This window comes from Portunus trituberculatus, chromosome 41 (assembly GCF_017591435.1).
Source record: "Portunus trituberculatus isolate SZX2019 chromosome 41, ASM1759143v1, whole genome shotgun sequence".
In the NCBI taxonomy this organism is placed as follows: Eukaryota; Metazoa; Arthropoda; class Malacostraca; order Decapoda; family Portunidae; genus Portunus; species Portunus trituberculatus.
Window position 1 is genome coordinate 23,117,864 of NC_059295.1, and position 27,246 is coordinate 23,145,109.

The window sequence follows — 27,246 nt, forward strand, 5'->3', positions numbered from 1 at the left end:
TGCTAACATTGTGATACTTCAACCACTTAGAAATGTAAATATAGTCATCAAACATATCTTATGGAGAATTCCTACACAATGAGAACAAACAACAAGACTCAAGCTTTGTAAGTATTAATGTAGAAAAATTATTAAAAAACTATTGATCCTTGCTAAAAATGTACCGGACGTCACTGTCACTACATTGTTGAGGGACGCAGGGTGTAGCTGTTGGGTGCTGCACCACTCCTACATAGAATTTAAATAAAACTGGTGGATGAGACAGTAAGAAGAGACGCCTTTTCCTGTGTCATGCCACTATAATCTTTATTTATTTGTTTATTCAGTGGTGGATGAGAGCCGTTTCCGTTCTGCCTCATTCTAGGTCACCACACAAATACTGAGTATTGTCAATTTTCCTTCATTGTGTTGCCAGCTCCCTTCGATGGGATTTTGTTTCATCATCCGTTCCAAGATTTCCTTTTTTGTCCTTCATTACTTTTTTTTAAGACTTCAACCATCAATACTCTCCCCTCCACTCCTTCCTTCTCCCGCGCCTCCCCTGCTGCTGCACCTGAGCAGGAGGAGGGTCATCTCTCTCGCCAGGTGACGGGGTGTAATTACGTGTGTCCATGTACAGTCGCAGTCCCCACCCTCACCCAATGCCGCCCTGCTCATCTACCGCCAAGGAAAGAAGGGGGAGGAGTGGCCGAGGATAGGTTGCCCTCCAGAAAGCAAGTCACGCGGGCGGCAGGACTGTCGTATGTCTTTAACACATAAAGCAGAGGGAACCTTAGTCTGCGCCAGCGTGAGCAGTGCCACAAAGGCTGCAATCCCATATCAGAAGGGGAACATTTTACTCTGCACAAAATAAGCGGACGAATTTCATCCCGCCCTAAAGCTTGTGTCCCGTCACGCACACACTTCAGTGCACCTTATGAGCGACCCACTGTCCTAGGTATGCTCCACACAAAACAATGATTACTCACAACAAGAGCACATTAGTGTTGCGTTGTCCTTTGTGCTCAAAATATAAAAAAAAAAAAGAGTTGTCACCTAGAAGCAGTATTTGTGGTACGGGAGGACGTGCTCCGCTCAGAACTGACCGGCTAACGGACGGTTCATCTCATGCTGGGCGTTAAAGTGTACCACAATTTTTGTTCTTCTTTCTGGAAAGATACAGCTGTAAACACAGTTTCGTGATCTCATGTCTTTTTTCCAATACTTCAGATATATTGAATATTTTTCAATTTAACATATTTTCCTACGGCTGCACATCCTGTGTGTGTGTGTATATATATATATATATATATATATATATATATATATATATATATATATATATATATATATATATATATATATATATATATATATATATATATATATATATATATATATTACAAAATTTCATTTGCTTGAATGTAATGCGTAAATTCAATCAATGATATTCTATGGAATATTGTTACATAAAACTGAATAGTGAAAGGCAGCATTACACATTAGACGAATCTATACTATTATTGCGACTAATCGAATTATACTATCGCGGCACCTTTGCGGAGCTCTGGCCTTCGCCTCCTGCGCAGCAGATCGTCCATCCAGGAACAAGGGCAGCGGCGTGACGCGTGAAGCCAAATTACACTCTTGACTACACCCAGCCAGCTAACACTGATGGAGACATTTTCAGGGAGTCCCTGTCGCGGCCGTCACCAGCACCCGGCCGGCGCCCCTCGCTCCTGCCGCAGCTGCACAAACACTTGGTCCTCACAACCCCTGGCAGCTTCCGCCCCAAGCCCAGGGTCGTGAGGGGCGCCACCCCCACCCGCCGCCCCATCTATCATCTGCAACGCAAATCTAACCAAGATCACAAACGCGAGCAGTGTGATGCTCTGTGCAGGTTTATGTTAAAAGTGGATAATATAAAAGAATTGATTGGCAGGCAGGCAGGCAGGCAAGCAGAAAGGTAAGCAGGCAGGTAGGCAGGCAGGTAGACAGACAGGTAGGCAAGCAGGCAGGCAGAAAGGTAAGCAGGCAGGTAGACAGGCAGGTAGGCAGGCAGGCAGGCAGGCAGAAAGGTAAGCAGGCAGGTAGGCAGGCAGGTAGGCAGGCAGACGTGTGACAAGTATACAGATACGCAAGCAGATAGATAACAGGTAAACCAACAGATAAATAGAAAATATAGATGTGAAATATAGATGTAGGATGGCAAACTATAGATACAAATGGATACAAATAGAATAAAGGAATAAGCAAACATGCAAATACAAAAATATTCTAATAAAGATGCATAGATAGAATATAAAGAATAGATATGTTCAACTATGTACAGTATGTATATACATATATATATATATATATATATATATATATATATATATATATATATATATATATATATATATATATATATATATATATATATATATATATATATATATATATATATATATATATATATATATATATATATATATATATATATATATATATATATATATATATATATATATATATATATATATATATATATATATATATATATATATATATATATATATATATATATATATATATATATATATATATATATATATATATATATATATATATATATATATATATATATATATATATATATATATATATATATATATATATATATATATATATATATATATATATATATATATATATATATATATATATATATATATATATATATATATATATATATATATATATATACACCCCGTTTGTGAAATTGCCCATTTCATGAAATGGGCAAACCCAATCATGAAATGAACCTAACCTAACCTAACCTAACCATTTCATGAAATGGCCTCTCCATTGCACATTTCATGAATTGGGTTAGGTTAGGTTAGGTTAGGTTAGGTTAGAATTAGGTTAGGTTAGGTTAGGATAGGTTAGGTTAGGTTAGGTTAGGTTAGGTTAGGTTAGGTTAGGTTCATTTCATGTATTGGGTTTGCCCATTTCATGAAATGGGCAATTCACAAACAGTGTAACATATATATATATATATATATATATATATATATATATATATATATATATATATATATATATATATATATATATATATATATATATATATATATATATATATATATATATATATATATATATATATATATATATATATATATATATATATATATAATGTTGTGGTCTACAATGCCTGTAGGTTTTACTTGAAGAGTATTGGGAGCGGTGTTCAGCTTCCACCCATTAGTGGCGCAGGTAATTTTATTTATAGTGGTACTCATATTAGGGCCCATATCACCACCCAAGCGCATCACTGGTGTAACCACCTAAAACTCGGGTATCATGGTGACATGTATGTAAGTTTAAATCACTCAACAAATGGCAAAATGTCAAGACGATTCGTGGATACGGGATTCGAACCTACGTGTGGACGTCTGCCCGATCCCACGCTCACCACCTTATCCACACGAAGGAAGAGATAAAATGGCAAGAATATATACATGAACAGATATTGATTGGTCGTTATAAACACTTTATCAGTTCCTTAGCAGGTCGCGGCGCCTCCTGGGTGGGTGCCATGCTTGGGGAGTGACAGGCCGCATCACAGGTCCACGTGCCTATCTCACAGCCAGTCGCCGCGGTGATGCTCCAGTAACGTCCTGCCGTGCACACACTGAAGGCTGCACAAAGCTTAAGTGCGATGGTGTTCCTTTGCAGATTACGTGTGAGTAGTCTTGGCCATCGGGAAAGTTAGCAGTGAACGCAATAAAGTTGGCGGTGGTGAGGTGTGATAACGCTGCCATTCCCTCACGCCGCACCGCCTTCTGGACGTGGCCGGCAGGTGATGGATCAAGGTTGCCAAAAATATACTTACTCGGTGCTAAGACAATGCTGGAGGCGTTATTGTTCTTGAATCTTACTTTACGAGGGTGAGTAATTATCGTGTTGCCGGTCGGTTAGCGGGGCCCGTGAGGCCAACCAAGGCATGTCGTATGTATACATATTTTGCTCTAATGGCGGCTCTTACTCGCCGCATTCTTACTCAATATGCATTATAATGCGGTAATTGCAAAATACGATGCATAATCTTTTATGCATGATGATAATAGATATGCATTGGATATTGCAACCTAAATTCAAGATATACGAGACTGACAGACATGCCGTAAAGTGCCTACCCACTTATTAGCAAGATTGCTTCCCGATCCTTCTCAACGGCCTGTCCATCCAGTGCCTTCCCGCCCCCCACCCAATCCCCCCCTGCCCTCCCGCCACACGCCACCCCACGCCCCCGCCTCCTGCCCATGGCACGTCCCTTGATCCTGACCTCACCGGCGAAAGCCCCCTCGTCTGCCCCGCTCCCTACACCCCCACCCACACTCCTTCCTGAACACCTTCCTTCAGGCTCCACTATTCAAGAATTTTCAGACCACCGCCGCCTGGTCCTGCTGCACGCCGCTGCTCCCCGCGCCACTCCTCGCCCAAATTACTTTAAGAACTACCTGTCCCGGCCCGACATAACACTCCCGTCGTTTGCGTCACCGTCCACTCTTTATGCTCGCACTTACACTGCCATACACCAGCCTTTACGGTATACTTTATCCCAGGACCAATTTTCTCCCCGACAGTATTCCTTAATCATTCACGCTGGCCATAATGATTCACCCCGCCGCTCATAATCAGCCACCTGTCTGCCCAAAACCGGGATGCAGGGAGCTCGTGCCACGTGGGTCTGCCATACAACACACTTCCTTTTATTCTTCTTTTTTTTCTTTTTATCATCGTCTCCGGAGCCTGAGCACATTTTCCTTCCTATGCATAATCTAACCTAAATAGTTTTGGTGTCCTGAAGCCGTAGAATTACTGTACACTTCGTCATCTACCTGTCGGCTCTTCCTCCATGTCTCTATCTTATAAATCTCCAGCACCAGTAATCATGTCTGGCCTCGCCCTCCTGCCTTTCTTCCTTCCTTCACTGTCTTCACTCTCCGGGCAGCATTTAGCGCGTTACAACTCTCCTCCGGCTCTTATCTGCATGCACTGTTCCTCACAGCCTCGCTAGTCGCTGCCCCACTGCTCCTCGCAAGACACTCCACGTTATTTCAACTTTCCCACAACCACCACCAACGCCACCGCCGCCAAAATCACCTGAAGGATTACTCCCACACCTCGACTCCATCCCTCCCACTTTGCCCTCCCCCCACCGCCTCGCTCCGTCACTCTCTCAAACCTCTCCGTCCAGTGTTTAATAAAATTTCAAGCCCGCGTTGTCTCGGTGAAAGTTTCTGGTCCATAATCTTACACTTTTTTCTGCTTCGCTAGACGCTGCAGAAATCTATGAAAATATATAGTTAATACTACTTTTTTTAATATTAAAGGAAAATCTTTTCGAATATTCGTCAATCTTTCGAGGTGGATAATGAACAAACGATATGAACATTTAATAAACATAATTACTGGCTGCCAAGTATTATCGGTTTGACCTCCTCACTAATTCAATAATGGTAAACTTCCACCGTGTTGTTGCTGTTGTTCCTTTTCGTATTTTCAATTTCATATAAATTTGAACTATTATTTTCATTATCGTTTTAATATTTATAACATCACATTGCTATTATCATTATCATTATCATTATTATTATCATTATTATTATCATTATTATTATTATTATTATTATTATTATTATCGTTATTATTATTATTATTATTATTATTATTATTATTATTATTATTATTATTATTATTATCATTATTGTTATTATTATTATTATTATCATCATTGTTGTTATTATTGTTGTTGTTATCAAAGTCATAAATTCCTTCCTTCGAAAGACTCGCAAATACTCGAAAAAGGAAACTCATCTATCATCAGATTCTCTCTCTCTCTCTCTCTCTCTCTCTCTCTCTCTCTCTCTCTCTCTCTCTCTCTCTCTCTCTCTCTCTCTCTCTCTCTCTCTCTCTCTCTCTCTCTCTCTCTCTCTCTCTCTCTCTCTCTCTCTCTCTCTCTCTCTCTCTCTCTCTCTCTCTCTCTCTCTCTATATATATATATATATATATATATATATATATATATATATATATATATATATATATATATATATATATATATATCTGTCTCTCTCATTCACTCACACACACACTCACACACACACAGTACCTGTATACATCCTTATCATGTAGCCACACATATGCACTGTACTTGCATGCAAACATTTATTCACTAATATTTTTATAAAGAGAGAGTGCGCGCGCACGAGCAAACACACACACACACACACACACACACACACACACACACACACACACACTGAGGAGGTAGGCAGGCTGGTGCTGGTGGGGGGAGGCGCTAGGGGTTCCACTGGGTTAAACGGTAGTGGGGGGAGGGGGTTGAGCAAGTGGCTGGTGGCTGGAAGGTGTGGTTTATAGGCGGCTTTAAATTCAAGTAATCTCCGTATTAATTGCAAACACAAGTGTAATTCGACAGCGCGTAATCCGAAGGTTGTTAATCACAACTTAGTGAGAAAAAGTCCACCGTCGGTGCGGCGGCGGCGGGGCGGGAGGAGGGCGGCGGACTGGTAAACACACCCAAGCTTTTCCAGAGGTATAATTCCAGGCAGTAATTCATTACCATTAGGACAAGTAGGCACAGAGGCCGTGTGAAATTAAGCTTACAGACTTGCTGATGGATTACGCGTTTAACAAATCAATGGGTTATAATTCTGTGCGTCGCGGACAGTGGCCCAGGGAAAAAAAATAATTGACTAAAATACATGAGCGATTCGAAGGATAGGTAGAAGGATTTATGGGAGACTTCGGCTTAGTGGTGAGTGGCGGCCCGACCGCCGCCGAGCCGGGAACAGCAGGAGCTTTGGGGAATGACTTGATGAGCTGATTCCTATAGCGCGTCTTGATGCACGCAGCCTGAGGTCACCGCGGTACGTGTTGTTGCCATGATCAGAGAGGAAATGATCTGGCCTTTCTTTCTTCCTTTCCTTAGTGTCAACAACTCTCCTCGCCCTGGTGGGCTGTTCAGACACAATAACCTTTGTCATTTTAAAGTAACACTCATCAAAGAGTCTGCTCAAGAAATTACTCTTATTTACTTGGTAAAAAGTATACTTTAAGCCATTAAAAGATAAAAAAAAAACTTGGCAATCATAAGATCTTTTATCGAGACGATCAAACCGAGAGCTGGAGAGTGGTAGAAATGCTCAGTAAGAAAGGTGACCTCTGAGAAAGCAAACCTTTGACATTCAGTAACTGACTCCCACACTAACCGCAGCTGTTTTCCTGCAGTGATCGTAAACCTCGCCTTCCCAGACGCCCATGTATCTCAACATGTTTTAATAACTGGCTACGTCTGTACTTTTTTTCGGAAGCGTGAGAACGAGTTTCCACTATCATTCCTTCCAAGCTTGTGAGGCAAATCTCGCCGAGGGAAAGCGGACGTGATAAACAGCTCAGGAAGTTTGTTGCTTCACCATCTGCTGCTGCTGCTGCTGAGAAGGAAGAGGGAGAAGGTAACGGGGACGTGAAGTATATAAAAAAAAAAGTTGTAAGATATAACAGATAACAATTAAGTGGTGCCCTCGGTGACCCCAAGCCAATAACAGCTGCAGTCCCACGCAATCACTGAAACCATGTTACATTCACACGGCTTGCAGGCCTCTCGTCATCCCTTCGCGACCACCACTGCTGCCATCACCACCACCGCCGCCGTCACCACCACCACTAAGCGTCCACATTCCCTTCACGTAACCACCATGAGTTAGAAAGGGGAGTGAAAGAACAGGAAATTAGAAGCAGAAGTCTACAATGGCGGCGAAATGATGTACGTGTTGATCTGAGCCGCAAAAAGTACCACGTATGAAGGAGAGAGCACGAAAAGAACTACATAATAGGTTGCGTTGACCTCTGACTCACGCGAGGAATGCAGGAGTAAAATGTATGATAAAACATCGCCTTCATACACGACTCAAGTGATATTTAAGGGGGAGAAAGCAGACTCATCAGGTAATTTGGTGGCGGGTAATGAGCGTGCTGCTGCATTCTAGGCAAGGCGGGAATGCCTCGCCACACAGAAGAGAAGAGGAAACCCTGGCTTGATAAGTGAAGGGTGAGGGCGACCACCAGGCGGCCACCAACCACCCCACAAACTCACCATCCCCAGCCCACCAGCCCGCTAGCCGACAGCCCTGTCCAGCCGCCCGTCCCCCTCGCATACGCCCCCCAACATACAATTATCCAACGGCGGATTTATTGGGAAAGCAAAATGTATCCATACAAATCTTGGACTTTTCAAGAGGCTCCGGCACTTCGTATTCAGCCCTTGTGAAATACGTCTCGAAGCTCACACTTGAGAACGAGTCTAAATCAACATGATAGTCCCGAAAACTCACAAAAATCACAATTAAAGGCCCAAATTAACGAAAGATCTAAAGGCACCTCGACTAAAGGCTGGCAACCCGCAATTTTCACACCGGAATTTATTTGACAAGAATCTTTTGTTCACTTTTTGAAGATGGTACGATTACGTCAGGCGGGATCCAGCCAGGGTGTAATTAGTTAACATTATCGTCTCTCGTCTGCTGCAGGAGGCTGATGGGTCGGCGTCACGTCCTCGCCCCGTCATGCGCACCACCACGTGTACTTACTGTGTGCACGAGGCATTTCCACCGCTTCCCTGCGCATCTCCTGCCCAGACCACGGCCAGGCGACGACAGGGAAAGAGACATTTTAGCATAAACAATCAACTTCATTTCCTCGATTCGTTAAGCTGCTTTAGTCTTCCCTCCATCCCTGCTTACGTGTAGGAATAATTAATCTCTCACTACTTGACATTCAGATTATGATTATGATTGTTCGTCTTTTCATTATCCGAGAAACTTCATATGAGTCACTGTCATCACCACACATAGAGAGATAGATAGATAGATAAACAGATAGATAGATAGATAGATAGATAGATATGGATATTTATTGACCACAACCAAATACTACAGTTACAGGAGGACTTGGAAGGCATGGTCCATCTGAATTTTTCTGTAAGACCTTGTAAATGGCTTAAAACAGAATAAAACTTGAAATACATAAAACGTCCATTTATAAAAACACATGAAACGCCTAAAGCAAATCAAGCAATTTCACACAAAATCTTAAAACTATATAATCTTCACATCTTCAGTCATGTGACCTTCATTACGATTCCCAAAGTGTCTAATTTTGAGTGCCTTCAACAAGAGGCAGTTGAGCAAGGCGCTGGAGGGTCGCCTCTCTCTCACTCCGCCTATACACGCTGCTGGTTATCAGGCATCGTCTCCACTACTACTCACCTACCGCTTCACACAAGTTCCTGAACACCAAACACTTTTGGTAATAAATAAAGCCAATAAAAAGTCCCTCCTCCAAACATTTTCAACTTCATAATATTAATGGAAAATACCGAAGCGTTCAAGTATCTAATTACGATTATTAGCTTGGAGAAATATTCCCTCGTGTCGAGCGAGGGAGTAATTGGAAATCACGATACAAAACATTAAAAAGACAAAAACAATCTCTTGACACTATCATTAATGAATATGTTTTGTTTATTTTCCAACAAGAATAACCAAACATCAACAACATAGTCAAAATGCAAGAAACGTGAAGAAATAAAAATGTTTCTAAAATTAATTGTCGATAACAATTTATCACAATATGAATATTATCATATACATACTCATAAATGTGTATGAGAGAGAGAGAGAGAGAGAGAGAGAGAGAGAGAGAGAGAGAGAGAGAGAGAGAGAGAGGGAGAGAGAGAGGGAGGAGGATGGGAGGGAGGGAGAACGGGGAGGCTTGGAGGAAGGGGGAACAGAGGGATGCTTAATACTTCGGGTCACTAAATTTCTCGTTATCTGCGCTACACCGAATTAAATATTACACTGAGCACAATGAACATAAGCGACAGGGAACGACCACCGCTGGAAAACACCTGTGGCGGAGGACGCCCCTGGACACCCACAGCCTGAAGGAGGAGGGGCTGTGAGTGGACAGTCAGCCACAGCCAAGGATGATGAAAACTGCACCTCCTGTACCCAGACACCGCCACGTACCGCACTGTACCCTCACCATCAGCACAACAGCACCATCACGGCTTTTACTCAGAGAGAGAGAGAGAGAGAGAGAGAGAGAGTGCACTTGTCATGTGGGCAGAGTTATAACGTCATCACACATACGTCATACTAAACACTACACTAAAATACGAACACACACACACACACACACACTTTTCAGGGTAATTATCCTGTGCTTACGGTTGTCCTGACGCACGTGGAGTGAGCCTGACGCGGCCTGACAGCGAGATAGGGGAGATGAGGGTGAGGGCTGACACGGGGGTAAGCCGACACCCAGAGCTGCTCACCGGGCTGGCCGCTGTCCGCTACCCGCGAGGTGGCCGCCCTCATGCCACCTGACGCCGCCTCGGTCACGCGACACCCACGAGATGCCGTGTGTGTGTGTGTGTGTGTGTGTGTGTGTGTGTGTGTGTGAGATTTCCTCTTTAGCAATGATGTTTTTTGAGTATGTAGCTTAAGCTTTCCACAGTTAATGTTGATGATCCGCTCTCTCTCTCTCTCTCTCTCTCTCTCTCTCTCTCTCTCTCTCTCTCTCTCTCTCTCTCTCTCTCTCTCTCTCTCTCTCTCTCTCTCTCTCTCTCTGTGTGTGTGTGTGTGTGTGTGTGTGTGTGTGTGTGTGTGTCTGTTTATTCCTTGGCGTGAAGAATGATCCCTAAGTGAACATGTGCATTAGTGCGTGTTGCAAACTGTGGCCTGTGTGTGTGTGTGTGTGTGTGTGTGTGTGTGTGTGTGTGTGTGTGTGTGTGTGTGTGTGTGTGTGTGTGTGCAGCTCTTCCTGCTGCTGTGGCGGTACACTTTACGGCTGTGAAATTGCATAAAGCGAGCGCTGTTGTGTTTATGAAGTATAACGAATATTACATGGCTACGTTTTCACTCCGTGTTTCAGCTTCTATCGCGGCTGTCTGCTGCATTACACGCACCTATGTGTACTCCCTAACGTGTTTGTGCCAACGTATATAGTACTTCCAAAACGTATCCTCTTATTCTCCTTGTTCTACCATTCATCTGTTATTGCTGCTTCTCTCTCTCTCTCTGTCACTCTCTTTCTTCTCTTCTCTTCTACTGTTCGTTACTCACAGGAGGCAGAAACCCCGCACTTCCTTGTCCATCCCTCCTGCCGGAATATTGAGAGGTAAGTCCTCCCGCACATTCAATTAAAACCATCACTTTCGTCCCAAGTGTTCATAATTTGCACCGGCGGGGGAGACTTGGCTAAATCAAACTTAATTCGTAAATGTCCTTAACCAATGGCAGCTATTTGTGGTGAGTGAAATGACGGTATCAGTTATGTTCTAAAGGGAGAGGGGAAGAAGAAGAAGAAGCAGTGTTCTCCCCAAGTATGTTCCTGGCTCGCAAAACTTTCCTCACCTGCTCCTTGCAAAGCTGAATGGAGACCAGTACAAGTAACTTTTCTTGCCCTAAAATTTTCATAGTTTTAAAAGCAGCACACTACCACCATCTTATCACACACACACACACACACACACACACACACACACATACACACCTATGTATTCCAATGTGTTACGCCCTCAGCGCTGCATCAGTACAAAAACACCCCAGAACACACCAAGTACTGCTTCTGCTGCATTCTGGTGCGACAAACAATCCTGAGGCTCACTCCAGGGACGCGGATCAAGTGGCAGCACTCAGCACACTAGACAAGCAGCAGTAACCGGTCCAGCAAAGCCCCCATGCACAGCCCAGCCCAGCCCAGCCCAGCCCTGCAGCCTCCGCCACACCCCGGTACTCGCCCTCAAGATACAGCACCATCTCTTCGGTTCCACACAACTTCCTGCGGCACACTTAATAACGCTGCTCCTTCAACGCACTCATAGCGGTGGCCTGCTCGTTCTGCTTAATAAAGGCGATCCTAAGTGTTATTCTAGGCTGGGTCTTCACTATGATACAGCTGTTGCTGGCTGCCATACAGAGTGGTTCCATAAACAGTAATAATGGCCTACTAAGTTTACCTCAGAACATTATCCGAATGTGCCAAGGATGATATACCAGGCCTGAAGAAGAAACAATTAGAGGTGACGAAGTAAGGAACTGTCCACTCTATGCGGGCTACACACAGGGACCATTTTCCCACAGTACTCTATAGGAAATTATCTTTGTTCTTAAAATTATTGATAACAATTACTGGGAATAGGGATACGTCTATGTTACGCAAGGGGGAGGTAATGTACGAGCAATATTGAAGAGGGTGCCACGCGGCTCGGCTAAAGTGAGGGATAAAAACTAAACAAAAAAGGCAGCGACTGCACGAGTCCTTTGAGAAGCATTTGTTTGATGGGCGAGTGACGGAGGCGAGGCTGGGGTGGTAAGGACAGCAGGTGGGGCATGATGGTACAACGACACCATGACGGGCGTGCTGGTGCTGCAGACGATCGAGAAGACCATGGTGCATCACGCGGCTCTCCCACCAAAGCCACGCCTCTCACCTCAGCACCCACACTATCCCAGCAGTGTGCTATCTCCCTCATTGACGCAACCTATTTCCTCCTTCCTTTCCTCCTCCTCTCCCTCCCCTCACCCCTCCGTAAGCCCGTGTCCCTCTTCTCGCCCCTCATCACCTGGTCTCAGTTTTCTCTCCACCCTTTTCTCTCCCTCACGCCACATCACATCTCTCTCCGTGTCAACAATAAAAAGGAAAGGAAAAATAAAGATTGATGTGAAACTTTCTATTCGCTTCTGAATCTTAGAATCTTCCTGTGGTTCAAACTCAGAAAACTTTCGAATCTTTAATTGGAACTTGCAGGAAACTTCTTTATCTGCAGGCATTTAGTGAAGTTGCGAGTCCGTATTTCGTAACAACTTTCCTGTCACACTCAACCCAACACTTGTAGAAGACTGAGTAGGATTGAATCGTCTTCCCGAAAATATTGTCACACTAAAAATATTATGATTCTGAAATGCTATATAAAAAAATATTGAAAAATAACTTGATGTGTCTCCCTGACCTCCATTAATGTCTAGCCAGCCTATGAGGGGACAGGCGCGAGGGAGGGGATGTAATACGTCTACTACATATAGGAAACAATGATCAACCACTTCAAAACATACCTTGATAGGATGCTGAACGAATACACACACACACACACACACACACACACACACACACACACACAGAGAGAGAGAGAGAGAGAGAGAGAGAGAGAGAGAGAGAGAGAGAGAGAGAGAGAGAGAGAGAGAGAGAGAGAGAGAGAGAGGAAGACGACATAAGCTCTTGACACATTTTCCTCAGGTTACGATAATCCAAAGTTTCTGGGCCACATGCAGGCTTCTCAGAGAGACTCGGGTGTGCGGCAGTGTTGTCTGATAATATTTATAAACACGAGGCAAGTCACGAGCCGGCAGCAGGTGCACCCAGGCGAGCGCCCCGCGGCCAGCCAGTGACGAGGCCCGGCTCTCCCTCGTCGCGACCCGCCGGCCAATTTGCGTGTTTCCATGGGAGTATGAGGGCGGTCGTAACTAGCTGCCTCCCGCAGTTTCACTCAGCGGCCGGCACATAAAACCGTGGGAGTGTGGCGTGAGGTATGGCACGGGTGGCACCCTCCATTCAGCCGTGGCACTTACGACTCTCCGGGCTCGTCCGCCAGCTTTATGCCTGGTCAGCCCGGCTCTCCCGGTTCTGTCCTCGCCTCAGAAATAAACCTTTACTGCAAGGTTTTAAAGCCCCTGTTTTTTTTTTTGTTTGTTAGTTATGTAGCCCAGGAACCTCTGCAAGAGATTTTTGGTCCGCCTAAACCAGTGCTCTGTGTTTTCTCTTTCTTTAAAGCTGTTCTATCGACTCCCTCTCGAGTCTTTGGTTTTCTTGCAACGTAGAACTTACTCGGACAGAAAATGTGATGCTTCGTACCTGCGGCACAAGCGCTTCGGTTTTTTTTCATGTTTGTACCGCAGCACCCCTGTTTGATGCTTGCTTTTCTACCGATCCATGCATTTTCAATTCACACACACACACACACACACACACACACACACACACACACACACACACACACACACATACACACACACAGACGTGAAATTTTCTTAAATGCTATTCAGGAAACGTCCTCTCTGCAGCAGTGCTCAGTTGTTACGCCCGACTGATTTACGCCCGCGAGAGTCGCCACTATTAAACACAAGCACACGCGACTCAGCGGTCATCACATTTAGTAAGATGAAACTGACCCACATGTGTCAGCGCTGCACATAAGGATGAATCTCACGTTGTTCGATGCAGTGACTGCTGATTGATGTAGCTCAGTGTGCGGTGGAGGCAGCGGGTCCTGCCATACTTGGTGCAGGTATGCAAAGTGAGGCGTCAATGGTCCACGTCAACACACGCTGGATTATCACTTGATTGCTTCACATTCGCAAGACATTCCAGTGCCTGCCAGAAATTTGGTATTTATTGTTGGATTTGCGTATGTATCTAGCATTTAGGTGACTCAATGTACGTAATACTTATCTAGCATTTACGTGACTGAATGAACGTAATGCTGCTACGTACACATCCACCCAGGCACGAATTTGCACGCACTGTAAGGATTACAGATTGAATTAATACATTAAAGCTGCAAATAGACATATACAGTTTACTTACACATCTATAATAAGATCATGTTTGGTTCGAACCATTCATAAGACCATCGTTATCATACAAAATCTTGTTTCATGGAAAACGAAAAAAAAAATTCTCCTGGCCAGACGTGCCCTGCCTTTCCGCGTCCCGCTACGGACCAGCCAGCGCCAGGAGGTTGTTGCGTGACCCGCCGCTGTCCTCGCCGCTCCATCATCAGGCAAATTGATAATGCAACAACCCAACAATGAAAACGACAGGTGGCAGCGGCGGCGCCCGGCACACACCACTAACACCAAACCAACTATTATTGCTGGAACTTTGCAAAGTGTTAGTCACCTTCGATGGTCCAATATCGAGGAGAGTGTTGGCCTGTCCTTCCCTGCCTCTCCCCTCCCCCCATCCCTCACGCCCCCACGCAACCCCAGAGACAGGCGGGGGCTGCCACAAACACCCACACGCCCGGAAAGTACGGGATCGACTGCCACATTTGGCCTTTGTTAACAGGATGGCTGATTCATAATATTGGGAGTGAATCGAAGACCTGCATTAATAGCCATTCACCAGCTTAACCAAGCAGCCTTGCGGTGAGACACTGACTGTCACGCATCGGACCACACTTCGTGCTGCCATTGCACCACTCACCGTTACAAGGCGTGTAATAAACTTTTGCAAGTCCCAGCACATTACTCTTCCGGAAGCATGTATGTTCTTATAAAACTGGCGCCCCCTATTGTATTGACACCCACCATGCAGGTTTTACGAGAACAATCTGAAAGCCTTGTGGCATTCCATACTGTCACACACACAAATCAATCCATAACAGAGGTGCCCAAACCTTTCAGCAAGAGGCGAAATTGATTCTCCGTAATATCCGCGGTGATGTGCGCCGTGCTGGGGTGATAGATGCATGATCCATTGAATTATTCAGAACAAAAATTCACTCTTGAAATATGTATACAGCCACGCACATCAGAAACAAGTCATATCTTTAGTACTTATGTTAACTCCCAGAGACTATATATATATATATATATATATATATATATATATATATATATATATATATATATATATATATATATATATATATATATATATATATAGTTATTATTCATATTTCATCAGTAAACTTGTAAACTGGGAGGAGTAGCCAAAACACGGGCAACGGCTGACCTGCTGCCGCTGCGTGCTGGAGTGGCGCGAGAGTACGGTCTGCCCAAAGATAAAGCCTCAGGAACCACATCTTGAGCAAATCGTGAATTTTCTTGTTTGTGCTCAAAGGAGAGTCTTACGAGTGGCGAGTGAGTCACAAACACTCACCAAACAAAACTAAGAAATTCCACTCTTTTCTGATGTACTGTGTGTGTGTGTGTGTGTGTGTGTGTGTGTGTGTGTGTGTGTGTGTGTGTGTGTGTATATATATATATATATATATATATATATATATATATATATATATATATATATATATATATATATATATATATATATATATATATATATATATATATATATATATATATATATATATATATATATATATATATATATATATATATATATATATATATATATATATATATAGTGACAACATGATCGTGTTGAAAATTGGTGTGGACATTTCATCCTTTCATAAGTGGCGTCGTAGCTGTCTGTGCGTGTTCTGTTCTCCGTTATGCTTCAGGGGAGCGCCAAGGGTGAAGGGAGGCAGTCCTGTTCTGCGCGGCTCAGCCCTGCCCGGCACACTATCACGGTGCTCCGTGTTTTCGTGTGAATTATCATGTGCTCTCCATCTCTCGACGAGGTTCATTCACGCAGGCCTTCGGATAACCGAGACTATAGCGCAGCCCTCTGTAAAGGCCGACGTACGACTGTGGCCCCATAACCTCTTTAAATCGACCAGCGATAGTTCGTGTGCCGGCGTAATTGGATCTTCCCCCTCGTCATATACTACAGTAATAGCCGGCCTCGTGACACACTGGGCCAACTCCCCCCCAGCTCACCAGGTTCATATTCCTATCTGTCTGAGCGAGTGTTTCCACCGCTGGGGCCCACGTCGGCGCGCCACTGTCTTGCCCCCGACGTCTCATTCGTGATGCATATATCTAAATTTATTAGGAAAATACTTATCCATCCTGGCTTGAGATAATTGGCGGATTTTATTATTATCATTCTCTTAATTACTGTGTCCTCCTTGACCCCCTCCAGTCTGGCAAGTCCTTCGCTTGTACACTCACTCCGCCACCACCATCTACTCAACCTGCCGCGTCTACGAGTAATGAACTTGTCAACCAACTACAGCACAGATTCACAGCCTACTCAACATCTCCACCTTCTGATAAAATACTGCTACTACTACTAATAATAATAATAATGATAATAATAATAATAATAATAATAATAAGCTCTGTCCTTCGTTATTCAAGTCTGCTCCACGCCCACCACCTGTGACTACCCCACGCCCCAGGCCCCACGCCCTCCTCCACGCCTGTATCCTGACACCTGTGGGGATCGCCGATGCGTACACTGCAATACATTCCACAGGTCATTTCTTTCTGCTACTGCTGCTTCCACTTACAAACTCAATTTTGACTGAAAACTATTTCACGGCAGGAGAGTTAGCGCCATGTCGTATTTTCAATCGTTTTCATAATTCAGATAAGCAATCCTGTAGTTACGTGTTATAGAAGTTAATCACACACACACACACACACACACACACACACACACACACACACACACACTGCTTCAATCATTAACAAAATGGCAAGGATGTATTAATCACTACTATCGTCAACATGTCATCTATACTGATACCACAACCAACACTACTCGCCTCACCATTGCCTCTCTCAACACTTCACCCATGCACGTCCCCCACATCACAACACTTCACCCAGGCCACGTCCCTCACATCACAACACTTCACCCAGGCCACGTCCCCACATCACAACACTTCACCCAGGACACACGCTCCACACATCACAACACTTCACCCAGGCCACGCTCCACACATCACAACACTTCACCCAGGCCACGTCCCCCACATCACAACACTTCACCCAGGCCACGCTCCACACATCACAACACTTCACCCAGGCCACCTTCCCCACATCACAACACTTCACCCAGGCCACGTCCCCCATATCACAACACTTCACCCAGGCCACCTTCCCCAACATCACAACACTTCACCCAGACAACATCCCTCACATCACAACACTTCACCCAGGCCACGTCCCCCACATCACAACACTTCACCCAGGACACGTCCCCACATCACAACACTTCACCCAGGCCACGTCCCCACATCACAACACTTCACCCAGGACACGTCCCCCACATCACAACACTTCACCCAGGACACGTCCCCCACATCACAACACTTCACCCAGGCCACGTCCCCCACATCACAACACTTCACCCAGGACACGTCCCCCACATCACAACACTTCACCCAGGACACGTCCCCACATCACAACACTTCACCCAGGCCACGTCCCCCACATCACAACACTTCACCCAGGCCACGTCCCCCATATCACAACACTTCACCCAGGCCACCTTCCCCACATCACAACACTTCACCCAGGCCACGCTCCACACATCACAACACTTCACTCAGGCCACGCTCCACACATCACAACACTTCACTCAGGCCACGCTCCACACATCACAACACTTCACTCAGGCCACGTCCCCACATCACAACACTTCACCCAGGACACGTCCCCCACATCACAACACTTCACTCAGGCCACGTCCCCACATCACAACACTTCACCCAGGCCACGCTCCACATCACAACACTTCACTCAGGCCACGTCCCCACATCACAACACTTCACTCAGGCCACGCTCCACACATCACAACACTTCACTCAGGCCACGTCCCCCACATCACAACACTTCACTCAGGCCACGCTCCACACATCACAACACTTCACTCAGGCCACGCTCCACACATCACAACACTTCACTCAGGCCACGTCCCCACATCACAACACTTCACCCAGGACACGTCCCCCACATCACAACACTTCACTCAGGCCACGTCCCCACATCACAACACTTCACCCAGGCCACGTCCCCCACATCACAACACTTCACTCAGGCCACATCCCCCACATCACAACACTTCACTCAGGCCACGCTCCACACATCACAACACTTCACTCAGGCCACGCTCCACACATCACAACACTTCACTCAGGCCACATCCCCCACATCACAACACTTCACTCAGGCCACGCTTCACACATCACAACACTTCACCCGGGCCACGCTCCACACATCACAACACTTCACCCAGGCCACGCTCCACACATCACAACACTTCACTCAGGCCACAACCAACACTACTCGCCTCACCATTGCCTCTCTCAACACTTCACCCATGCACGTCCCCCACATCACAACACTTCACCCATGCCACGCTCCACACATCACAACACTTCACCCAGGCCACGCTCCACACATCACAACACTTCACCCAGGCCACATCCCCACATCACAACACTTCACCCAGGCCACCTTCCCCAACATCACAACACTTCACCCAGACAACATCCCTCACATCACAACACTTCACCCGGGCCACGCTCCACACATCACAACACTTCACCCAGGCCACATCCCCCACATCACAACACTTCACTCAGGCCACGCTTCACACATCACAACACTTCACCCGGGCCACGCTCCACACATCACAACACTTCACCCAGGCCACGCTCCACACATCACAACACTTCACTCAGGCCACGTCCCCCACATCACAACACTTCACCCAGGCCACGCTCCACAACACATCACAACACTTCACTCAGGCCACGTCCCCACATCACAACACTTCACCCAGGCCACGCTCCACAACACATCACAACACTTCACTCAGGCCACGTCCCCCACATCATGAAAAGAGTGAGAAATAAACCTAAACAACTCACTAGAAACACAAAAGGCGTGAATACCACAAAGGCAAGATAATTGAACTATGCCAAATTACACTTACATTTGAGTGTTGCGCAGAGGCAGAGGGGAAGCCACTGCACATTCCCGGCCACTGGTACAATCTCAATCTCAATCTTAACCTCAAACTTACGGCAGCTGATCATCCACTAGTGCCTGGTTCCGCCCCAGTCCAGCACGGCCCAGTACTGCTGAGGATCTTTTTCCCCCGGCGCCTCTGGTGATGGAAACAAAACGTTATGATCTAAGGTTAATGTGAAGGACAACACTTCAATGTCACCACAACAGTGCCACTTGCCGCGCACTTAATGATGTGACAGTGAGGGTCGTCGGCTGGTTTGTATTTTTTTTTCTCTTTTCTAAACATCATTCATACACAAAAGCTTTGTCGTCTTCAAGTTTTCAGTACCCTCTGTTTTCATCGTGTTATGATTGTTCATGCAAATAGCTATCTTAGAATATCAAAATTATTTTATTTAACTACCTTTTGTACGAATGACTTTTCATATCATTCACGCTCCTCCTCCCCCGCCTATTACCACACCCACTTCGCCCTCATTCGGCCTTTCTTCCACTTCCGCGTCCTCCATTCCTCATTTGTTTCATCTCATACTAACTACAATCTGAGTCTCAGTTTAGAAATCCACAAAATGCTTTGAAATTTGAAGGAAATATTGACGAAAAGAAACTTTGAGGGAGCAGAGAATGTGTTGGTCTCGGTCTGGGTCGCTGTTTTTAACTTTGCCGTTCTGAACGGGGCTATAACCAGTCATTTATATAAGCCTAATCTAAGCTAGTTTCAGTGCTATTTACCTGTCTCCGTGGTTAATTCTAGCATTCCTTCGCATCTGAGTCTAGGAACCGCCAGAAGTTAGCTAAACATTGATGTATAACATGAAGATAGCATGTAGACAGACAGGGAATATATTGTTCGGCACTTATTTTTACGTAACGTGTCATTTAGAAAAAAATGCGAGAAGAAAGAAGGCGCCCAGACTGGAATGTCAATTTCTGTGCTCATGTGCACAGCTCGATCGTCTTGAAGCGGCTTTAGGATCCGCAGTCTGACATCCTCCCACACCACCTTCAGAGACAGTGGCGGAGCGGGCACTCACTCCCACTGTTCGGTCTCTATCCGAAGCGCCTGAGGCCCTGAAGCCATAAACAAGAGCAGACAGGGACTAGCGAGCAGGTTCCTTATGCATATATAGTGATCCCTCGTCGTGCTGAAACGCTCATAACACCCAGTAACTATTGTGTCAGAGATAATGAAGAGCTTCAATTACACATCGAAGCCTCCCCAGCCCCTGTAGCTGCGTCCCGCGATAGATAGCAAGGAGATACGGCGGAGGCCATAATATTCATCAGAGCCGTGGATGGTAACACTTCACGTCACACTTTAGACGCTGGGGAGATAAGACGAGGTGCGCTGTGTTGTATACACACTAATACCCGCCGCATCTTGGCCCGGCATCCGTCAGTGGGGCAGGAGCGTCATATATCTGGTGCACCTCAGCCCTCCTCTGCCGCGGCGCACATCGGGTAGCCGCTAGTTATGCTTCGAGAGGAATAGTAAGAAAAATGTGACCCGTCCTACCTTGGCTATTAGGAGAATGCTTTTTCTCAGCGGGTCTCATTTCTCCCTGTTAGTGCCTCAGCATTTTCACTTTCAATTAAGACTCGCGAGATAACTGGGAGAAACGAGATGAAAGTTAGCATTATCGAGATAACTTTAGAGATTCAAGATTAAACAAAAGAGAGGAGCCAGACATACGATACAGAGTGCCGCCTCCACGGATCCCAGTGCCAGACAGCGTGCGCAGGCCTCACCCCACTCTACACCCCACACCACTACTGGCACAGCACTCCCACACTCCCCTTGCCTGCCCACCACTCCTCATTCATCTTCTACTGAATAATGAACTGCCAAAAAGAATTAATCATAACACTATGCTACTACTACCAATAATGCTACTTCTACTGGTACTACAACTATCGCTGTCATCACCGTTACCACCAGTACTATTGCAACTACTACTACTACTACTACTACTACTACTACTACTACTACATTTACAACTAAATCAGTATTACAACTACTTCTATTGCAACTACTACTACTACTACTACTACTACTACTACTACTACTACTACTACTACTACTACTACTATCACAGCTATATCTTACGAAAAATGAAAGCCAACCAAATAGGAAACACTAAACAAATCTGCAAACGTCTGTACTTCTTACGTCAGAAAGTTACACACTCACTGCCTGCACACATACATGGTTTTGCCTTCCGTTAACTCCACAACACTGAACAAGAGCCAGGCTGTAACTGTGACCATTCCCTGCGACCTCGTGACGCTGCGCCTTCACGTGACAAAGGAAGTAAAGAACAGATACCCCAGCTATTTGTCGACCACCACCTGGTCATCAACCACGGCTTTCTTCATTAGGTTATTTGTGGTTTTACTTCTTACTGCGCCACTCCTTAACGCACATCTAACGCCCGTATTCAGAAATGCCTTCCCCTCTCACTTCGACAATTTTCTAAGGCCACAGAGACAACTAGCAAGGTTTTCAAGATAGTTTATCCTCTTAATATGCTAAAAATCTTGCCAATCTATCACCAGAACCATAATAATACTCTTAACCTCTTTAGTACTGGAACACATCTTTACCTTGAGGTTTGTGTACGATTAGACCATTTTATTGAGAATTAGTAAGGGTCTATGGAGATCAGAAGATTAATGGCCATAGTCTTTACTATTTCAATCTCCCCACATAAGATTCTGAAGCTGTACAGAATCACCAAATAGTAACCAGAAGGAATGTGGAAACGCGTCATGGTACTGAAGGGGTTAAAAACATAAGGATCTTCAACTGGAGCCTTTGGAAAGCAGTGATGGTGAGAGAGCAAAGCGTTTCAGAATACGTGCTTAGGTCTAAATAGCTCCCTGTTGACCTGTATGGCGTGGCAGTGTCGTCATCCGGAGCTCAGGACACTTACTCCCTCTCTTACTAATTGTTTGGTTTAGCGGCAAGTGATGAGCCTTTAAGCATTCACTCCAGGCACATCTTTCTCATAATCAAGCAGGCGCCTACTACTTCTCCTTCTCCCCATCCTCGTCCCCACTCTCTTCTTTATTACCACAACCAACTCTACTTCTCACTTCTCTTCTACTATGCTCCTCCTCCTTTTCCTTTTCCTTCCTTCTCCTCCCCATCCACCACCAATTTCTTCCTCCTCCTCTACAGCATACTATTCTTCCACACCTTATTAGATCCAAAAACTCACTAGGGAAACAATTAAAAAATAACTCACCACCAGCACCACTACCACCTCCACCACCACCACCACCACTACCATCACACAGGGAATACAATCATCAGTAGCAGGCCACACAACACAAAGCATCTCGATATCATTCATCACACTTGCCTCATTTCTATTCACAACAGAAACTCGCGGGTCTCCCTCCGTCATCCCTCAGTGGCGGTGATTTGCATTTCCCTCAACATTCACTCGACTGCAAGTTATTAATAAGCTCCTGACGCTTGGACACCTCGACTGCCTGAAGGGAAGGAGGGAAGGAAAGAGGGAGGGAGAGGGAGAGGGACGGACGGTGCAGGGTGGGGGGATGGGAGAGCGATAGACACAGAGAGAGAGTGAGAGACAGACATAGAGACAGGGAACCGGACCAAGAGAGAGAGAGAGAGAGAGAGAGAGAGAGAGAGAGAGAGAGAGAGAGAGAGAGAGAGATTAAACAAGAAGATTTAGTGTAGCTTCTTTAATATTCTCTCTCTCTCTCTCTCTCTCTCTCTCTCTCTCTCTCTCTCTTGTGTATTCTTATGGGAAAAAATAGATACACCAATGAATATATGAGAGAGAGAGAGAGAGAGAGAGAGAGAGAGAGAGAGAGAGAGAGAGAGAGAGAGACAGGAAATCTTGCTCAGTTTCTTTACCCACTGTGTGAATGACAGAATCTCATGAGAGGAGGTGGTTTTGCTGGGCGGGAGAGGAAGTGAAGGCAGGGCAGGAGAGGTGAAGGTAGAGGCAAAGGAGACGGTGAGGAAAGACAAGTACAGTGATAACTAGAGAGCATTGCAAGTGAAGGAGTGAAACATGAATGACAGAGAGAGAGAGAGAGAGAGAGAGAGAGAGACTGATAAGACAAAAAAATAACAAAATAAGCAACCAGAAGAAAGAAAAGAAAGAAAATAAAAAGAAATGAATGAAAAGTAAAAACAAGAAGAAAGTCTCATGATAACAGAAGAGAGACCAGAGAGAGAGAGAGAGAGAGAGAGAGAGAAATGGAGGGAGGGACGAAGAGTAGAAGAAGAATGGGAGGGAGCTGAGGGAGGGAGACAAGGGAGGAGGAGAAAGAGAAGGAGGGAGAGAGGGGGGCGTCCAGGTAAAACATTAATATATCAAAGAGCCGTCGGTGTAGAGATGGGTTTTGTAGGGGTCGAGAGAGTCCGTCTTATAAATTAGCAGCACCTACTAATTACTGTCTGTTTCTGAGTCCTGCCCATGACTGGTGCAGGAGAGGCGATAACTCAGAGGCGCGGCCCGAGGAGGAGGAGGAGGAGGAGGAGGAGGAGGAGGAGTAAAGAGAGGGAAAAGGAAAAAGAAGGTGAAGAAGAAAGATTAGGAGTAAGAAAAGGAACACAAACAGGAATAAGAGAGAGAGAGAGAGAGAGAGAGAGAGAGAGAGAGAGAGAGAGAGAGAGAGAGAGAGAGAGAGAGAGAGAGAGAGAGAGAGAGAGAGAGAGAGAGAGAGAGAGAGAGGTAAAAAAGATAACAAAAAACAAAAACAACAAGAACAAGAACAACAAAAAGAAAAAGAAGAGAGAGACATAAGTACACGCAATGAAAACTCCCTGGATACAACAACAGGAGGAAGAGAGGTGAAGGCAGATGATGGGAGGGAGGAAACACCAACACGAAAAAAGAAAAGGCAGACACGAAGCAAAGAAAAACAAGACAGGGCGAGAAAATGCGATACCTCGATAAAAAAGTGAATAAATAAGAGAGAGAGAGAGAGAGAGAGAGAGAGAGAGAGAGAGAGAGAGAGAGAGAGAGAGTGTTTGTGTGTGTGTGTGTGGGGAGTGACCAACGAGAGAGAAGTGCACAGAAACGATGAGATAAATATAAATAAGAAAAGGAAAATCTAAGACGTAAATAAACAAGACCGGAGAAAACTAAACTAAGAATCAAAACATTTATTTGTGGAGTAAATTCATGGAGAGGCAAAGAAGCAGGAGGAAGAACGTAAGTAGCACGAAAACTTGAAAAATGTGAATGGCCTGATGAGGTTTGTTTCTTACAAGGCAGGATGGGCGTCACGGGGAGGGGCTGCGGGGAAGAATGATGGAGGGACGGGGAGAGGGAGGGACTGGCAGTAGGAAGGAGGGGCGGAGGGAGGAACGCTGGAGAAGAAAAAGAAGGAGGAAGAAAGGTTGAAAAGGTGGAAATGGTGAAGTAAGGAGGTACAAGAAAGAGTTGTAAAAATGAAGGAGGGAAAAGTGAAAAGGCTAAAAGAAGGAGGAGAGATAGAAGAAACATGATGAGAGTGAAGAGAAATAGAACGAGTTAAAGCCAAGTGGATAGCAATATGATAAGGAAGAAGGCAAGGAAGAGGAGAAACTACCACTAAGCAAGAAAACACAGCCACATTGCTTTCCATCGCTTAAAGCTCCGTATTCAGAAACGCTTTGCTCTCTCACCATACACAACTACTTTCCAAGGCCACAGAGATGATTGGCAGGGCTTTCAAGAGTGTTTCTCCAGTTAATAATGCAGAAATCTTGTCACTCTGCCTCTAGAACTGTAAAAACACCTTGAGAAAAATTCCTATAAATTTAAATAAAATTTTCTGAAATAGTGGAGGTGAAGCAAAGAAATGTTTGAGAATACGAGAGAAAATCATTCAACATACTCACAATTAATCCCTTCAGTACCATGACGCGTTTACATGTTCATTCTGTTTACTATTTGGTGATCTTATACAGCTTCAGAAACTCATGGGGGGGATAAAGATAGCAAAGACTGTGGCCATTAGTCTTCTGACCTCCATAGACCCTTCCTAATGTCAGTTAAATGGTCTGATCGTGCAAAAATCTCAAGGTAAAATAGTGTCCCGGTACTGAAGGGGTTAAATCACGAAGTCATACAGGAAACTGGTATATATATGACTAAATATCATGTAAAGTCTCTTCCCCTCACAACAAAAACAACGAATAATTCCATAGATGACCGCAAAACTAACTATTAAAACAAGAGACACTTACAGTTTCTAGGCAACACTGGACTGCATAGACGTAACACGAACACAATTCCACTTCCGAACTGCTTGAGTCACTCCCTCTGCTTCCTGCACGATACTGGCTGCCACTCACTGACTAACACCACCACCGCCTGAAGCGTATCAACACCACTCATGAAGCTCCTGTGTGAGATAGTGAAGCTGCAAAGGAAAAGTCTTAGATCATTCAATACTAGGACACATTTTTACCATGAATTTTGTCTGTGATTAAACCATTTTACTTACATTACGAAGGGTCTATGGAGGTCAGATGATTAGTGACCACAGTCTTCACTATTTCAATCTCCACATAAGTTTCTGAAGCTGTATAAAATCACCAAACAGTCAGCGGAATGAATATGAGAACGTGTCCTCTTACTGAAGAGATTAACGAAGATTCATACGTTTGCTGTTTAAGAGGTGCAATCTTTAGACTTCTCCTCTCTCTCTCTCTCTCTCTCTCTCTCTCTCTCTCTCTCTCTCTCTCAATAGCAGGACATTGAGTTAGGAGTCAAACCAAAACATGATGACAATAATAAGCAAAATTGCAGACAAGTTCAAAGAATGCCTCGCTCTCAACAGTCAAGGCTGCATGCGTGAAAAAATGTAAATGAGACGCAGTAGAACGTAAGTAACTATTTTTATTCATGTAATTTAACACCAGATAAATTCGTGATACAATGTCAAAAACTAATCAGAAAATGTAGAAACTCCGCTTATTATATCTTTTTTCTATCAGGGAAAAATTAATTACAAGGAAATAATACAACACAAAATAGAAAAAAGGACTTAATACAGTGGAATACATAATATATGAGAAATAATAGACTTTTAACCAGTATACAGATGTCAATGCTCCTGTGATAGGCTCTGTTTTAGTATTTTTTCATTTAATTTAATTTTACTAATTATGTTTATGTAGTTCTAATGTTTTAGTTTTACATTATTTACAGTATATTGGATGTTTTTTTTTTATTCTTGCTGCTTTTAGTTAGATATTTTATGTCACTGAGTTTTAGTAATTCTTTATAAAGATTTCATTGTGCTTTTGTTTGTTGTTAAAAGTGTTTTTAATGTCCGGAAATATTAATTTTGTGGACTGCGGTTTTCCTTTAGTGTTAATTTTCCTTTTATTGAGCGTTCTGTATATAATTTTATTTTTATGAATAAGTATATGTAACAAACTGCGGTCAATAAACTATCATTCTATCTACCTTTCTAAGACACTAAACCTTAAAAGCTCATGATTTTAATATCATTCTCTTAAGATCAGTGTGTTATTCCAATG

At 44.4% G+C, this 27,246-nt stretch overlaps 1 long non-coding RNA gene across 1 annotated transcript in view; it reads right to left on the reverse strand.

Moving 5' to 3' along the window:
- Positions 1–26,028, reverse strand: part of LOC123516927 — a 119,577-nt gene extending 93,549 nt beyond the window's left edge. Inside the window, exons 1-2 of the long non-coding RNA XR_006678341.1 lie at positions 25,945–26,028; positions 19,690–19,863 (exon numbers count right to left, since the gene is read on the reverse strand). This is a non-coding gene — a long non-coding RNA (uncharacterized LOC123516927). The remainder of the gene's footprint in view (positions 1–19,689; positions 19,864–25,944) is intronic.
- Positions 26,029–27,246: the final 1,218 nt, after the last annotated feature.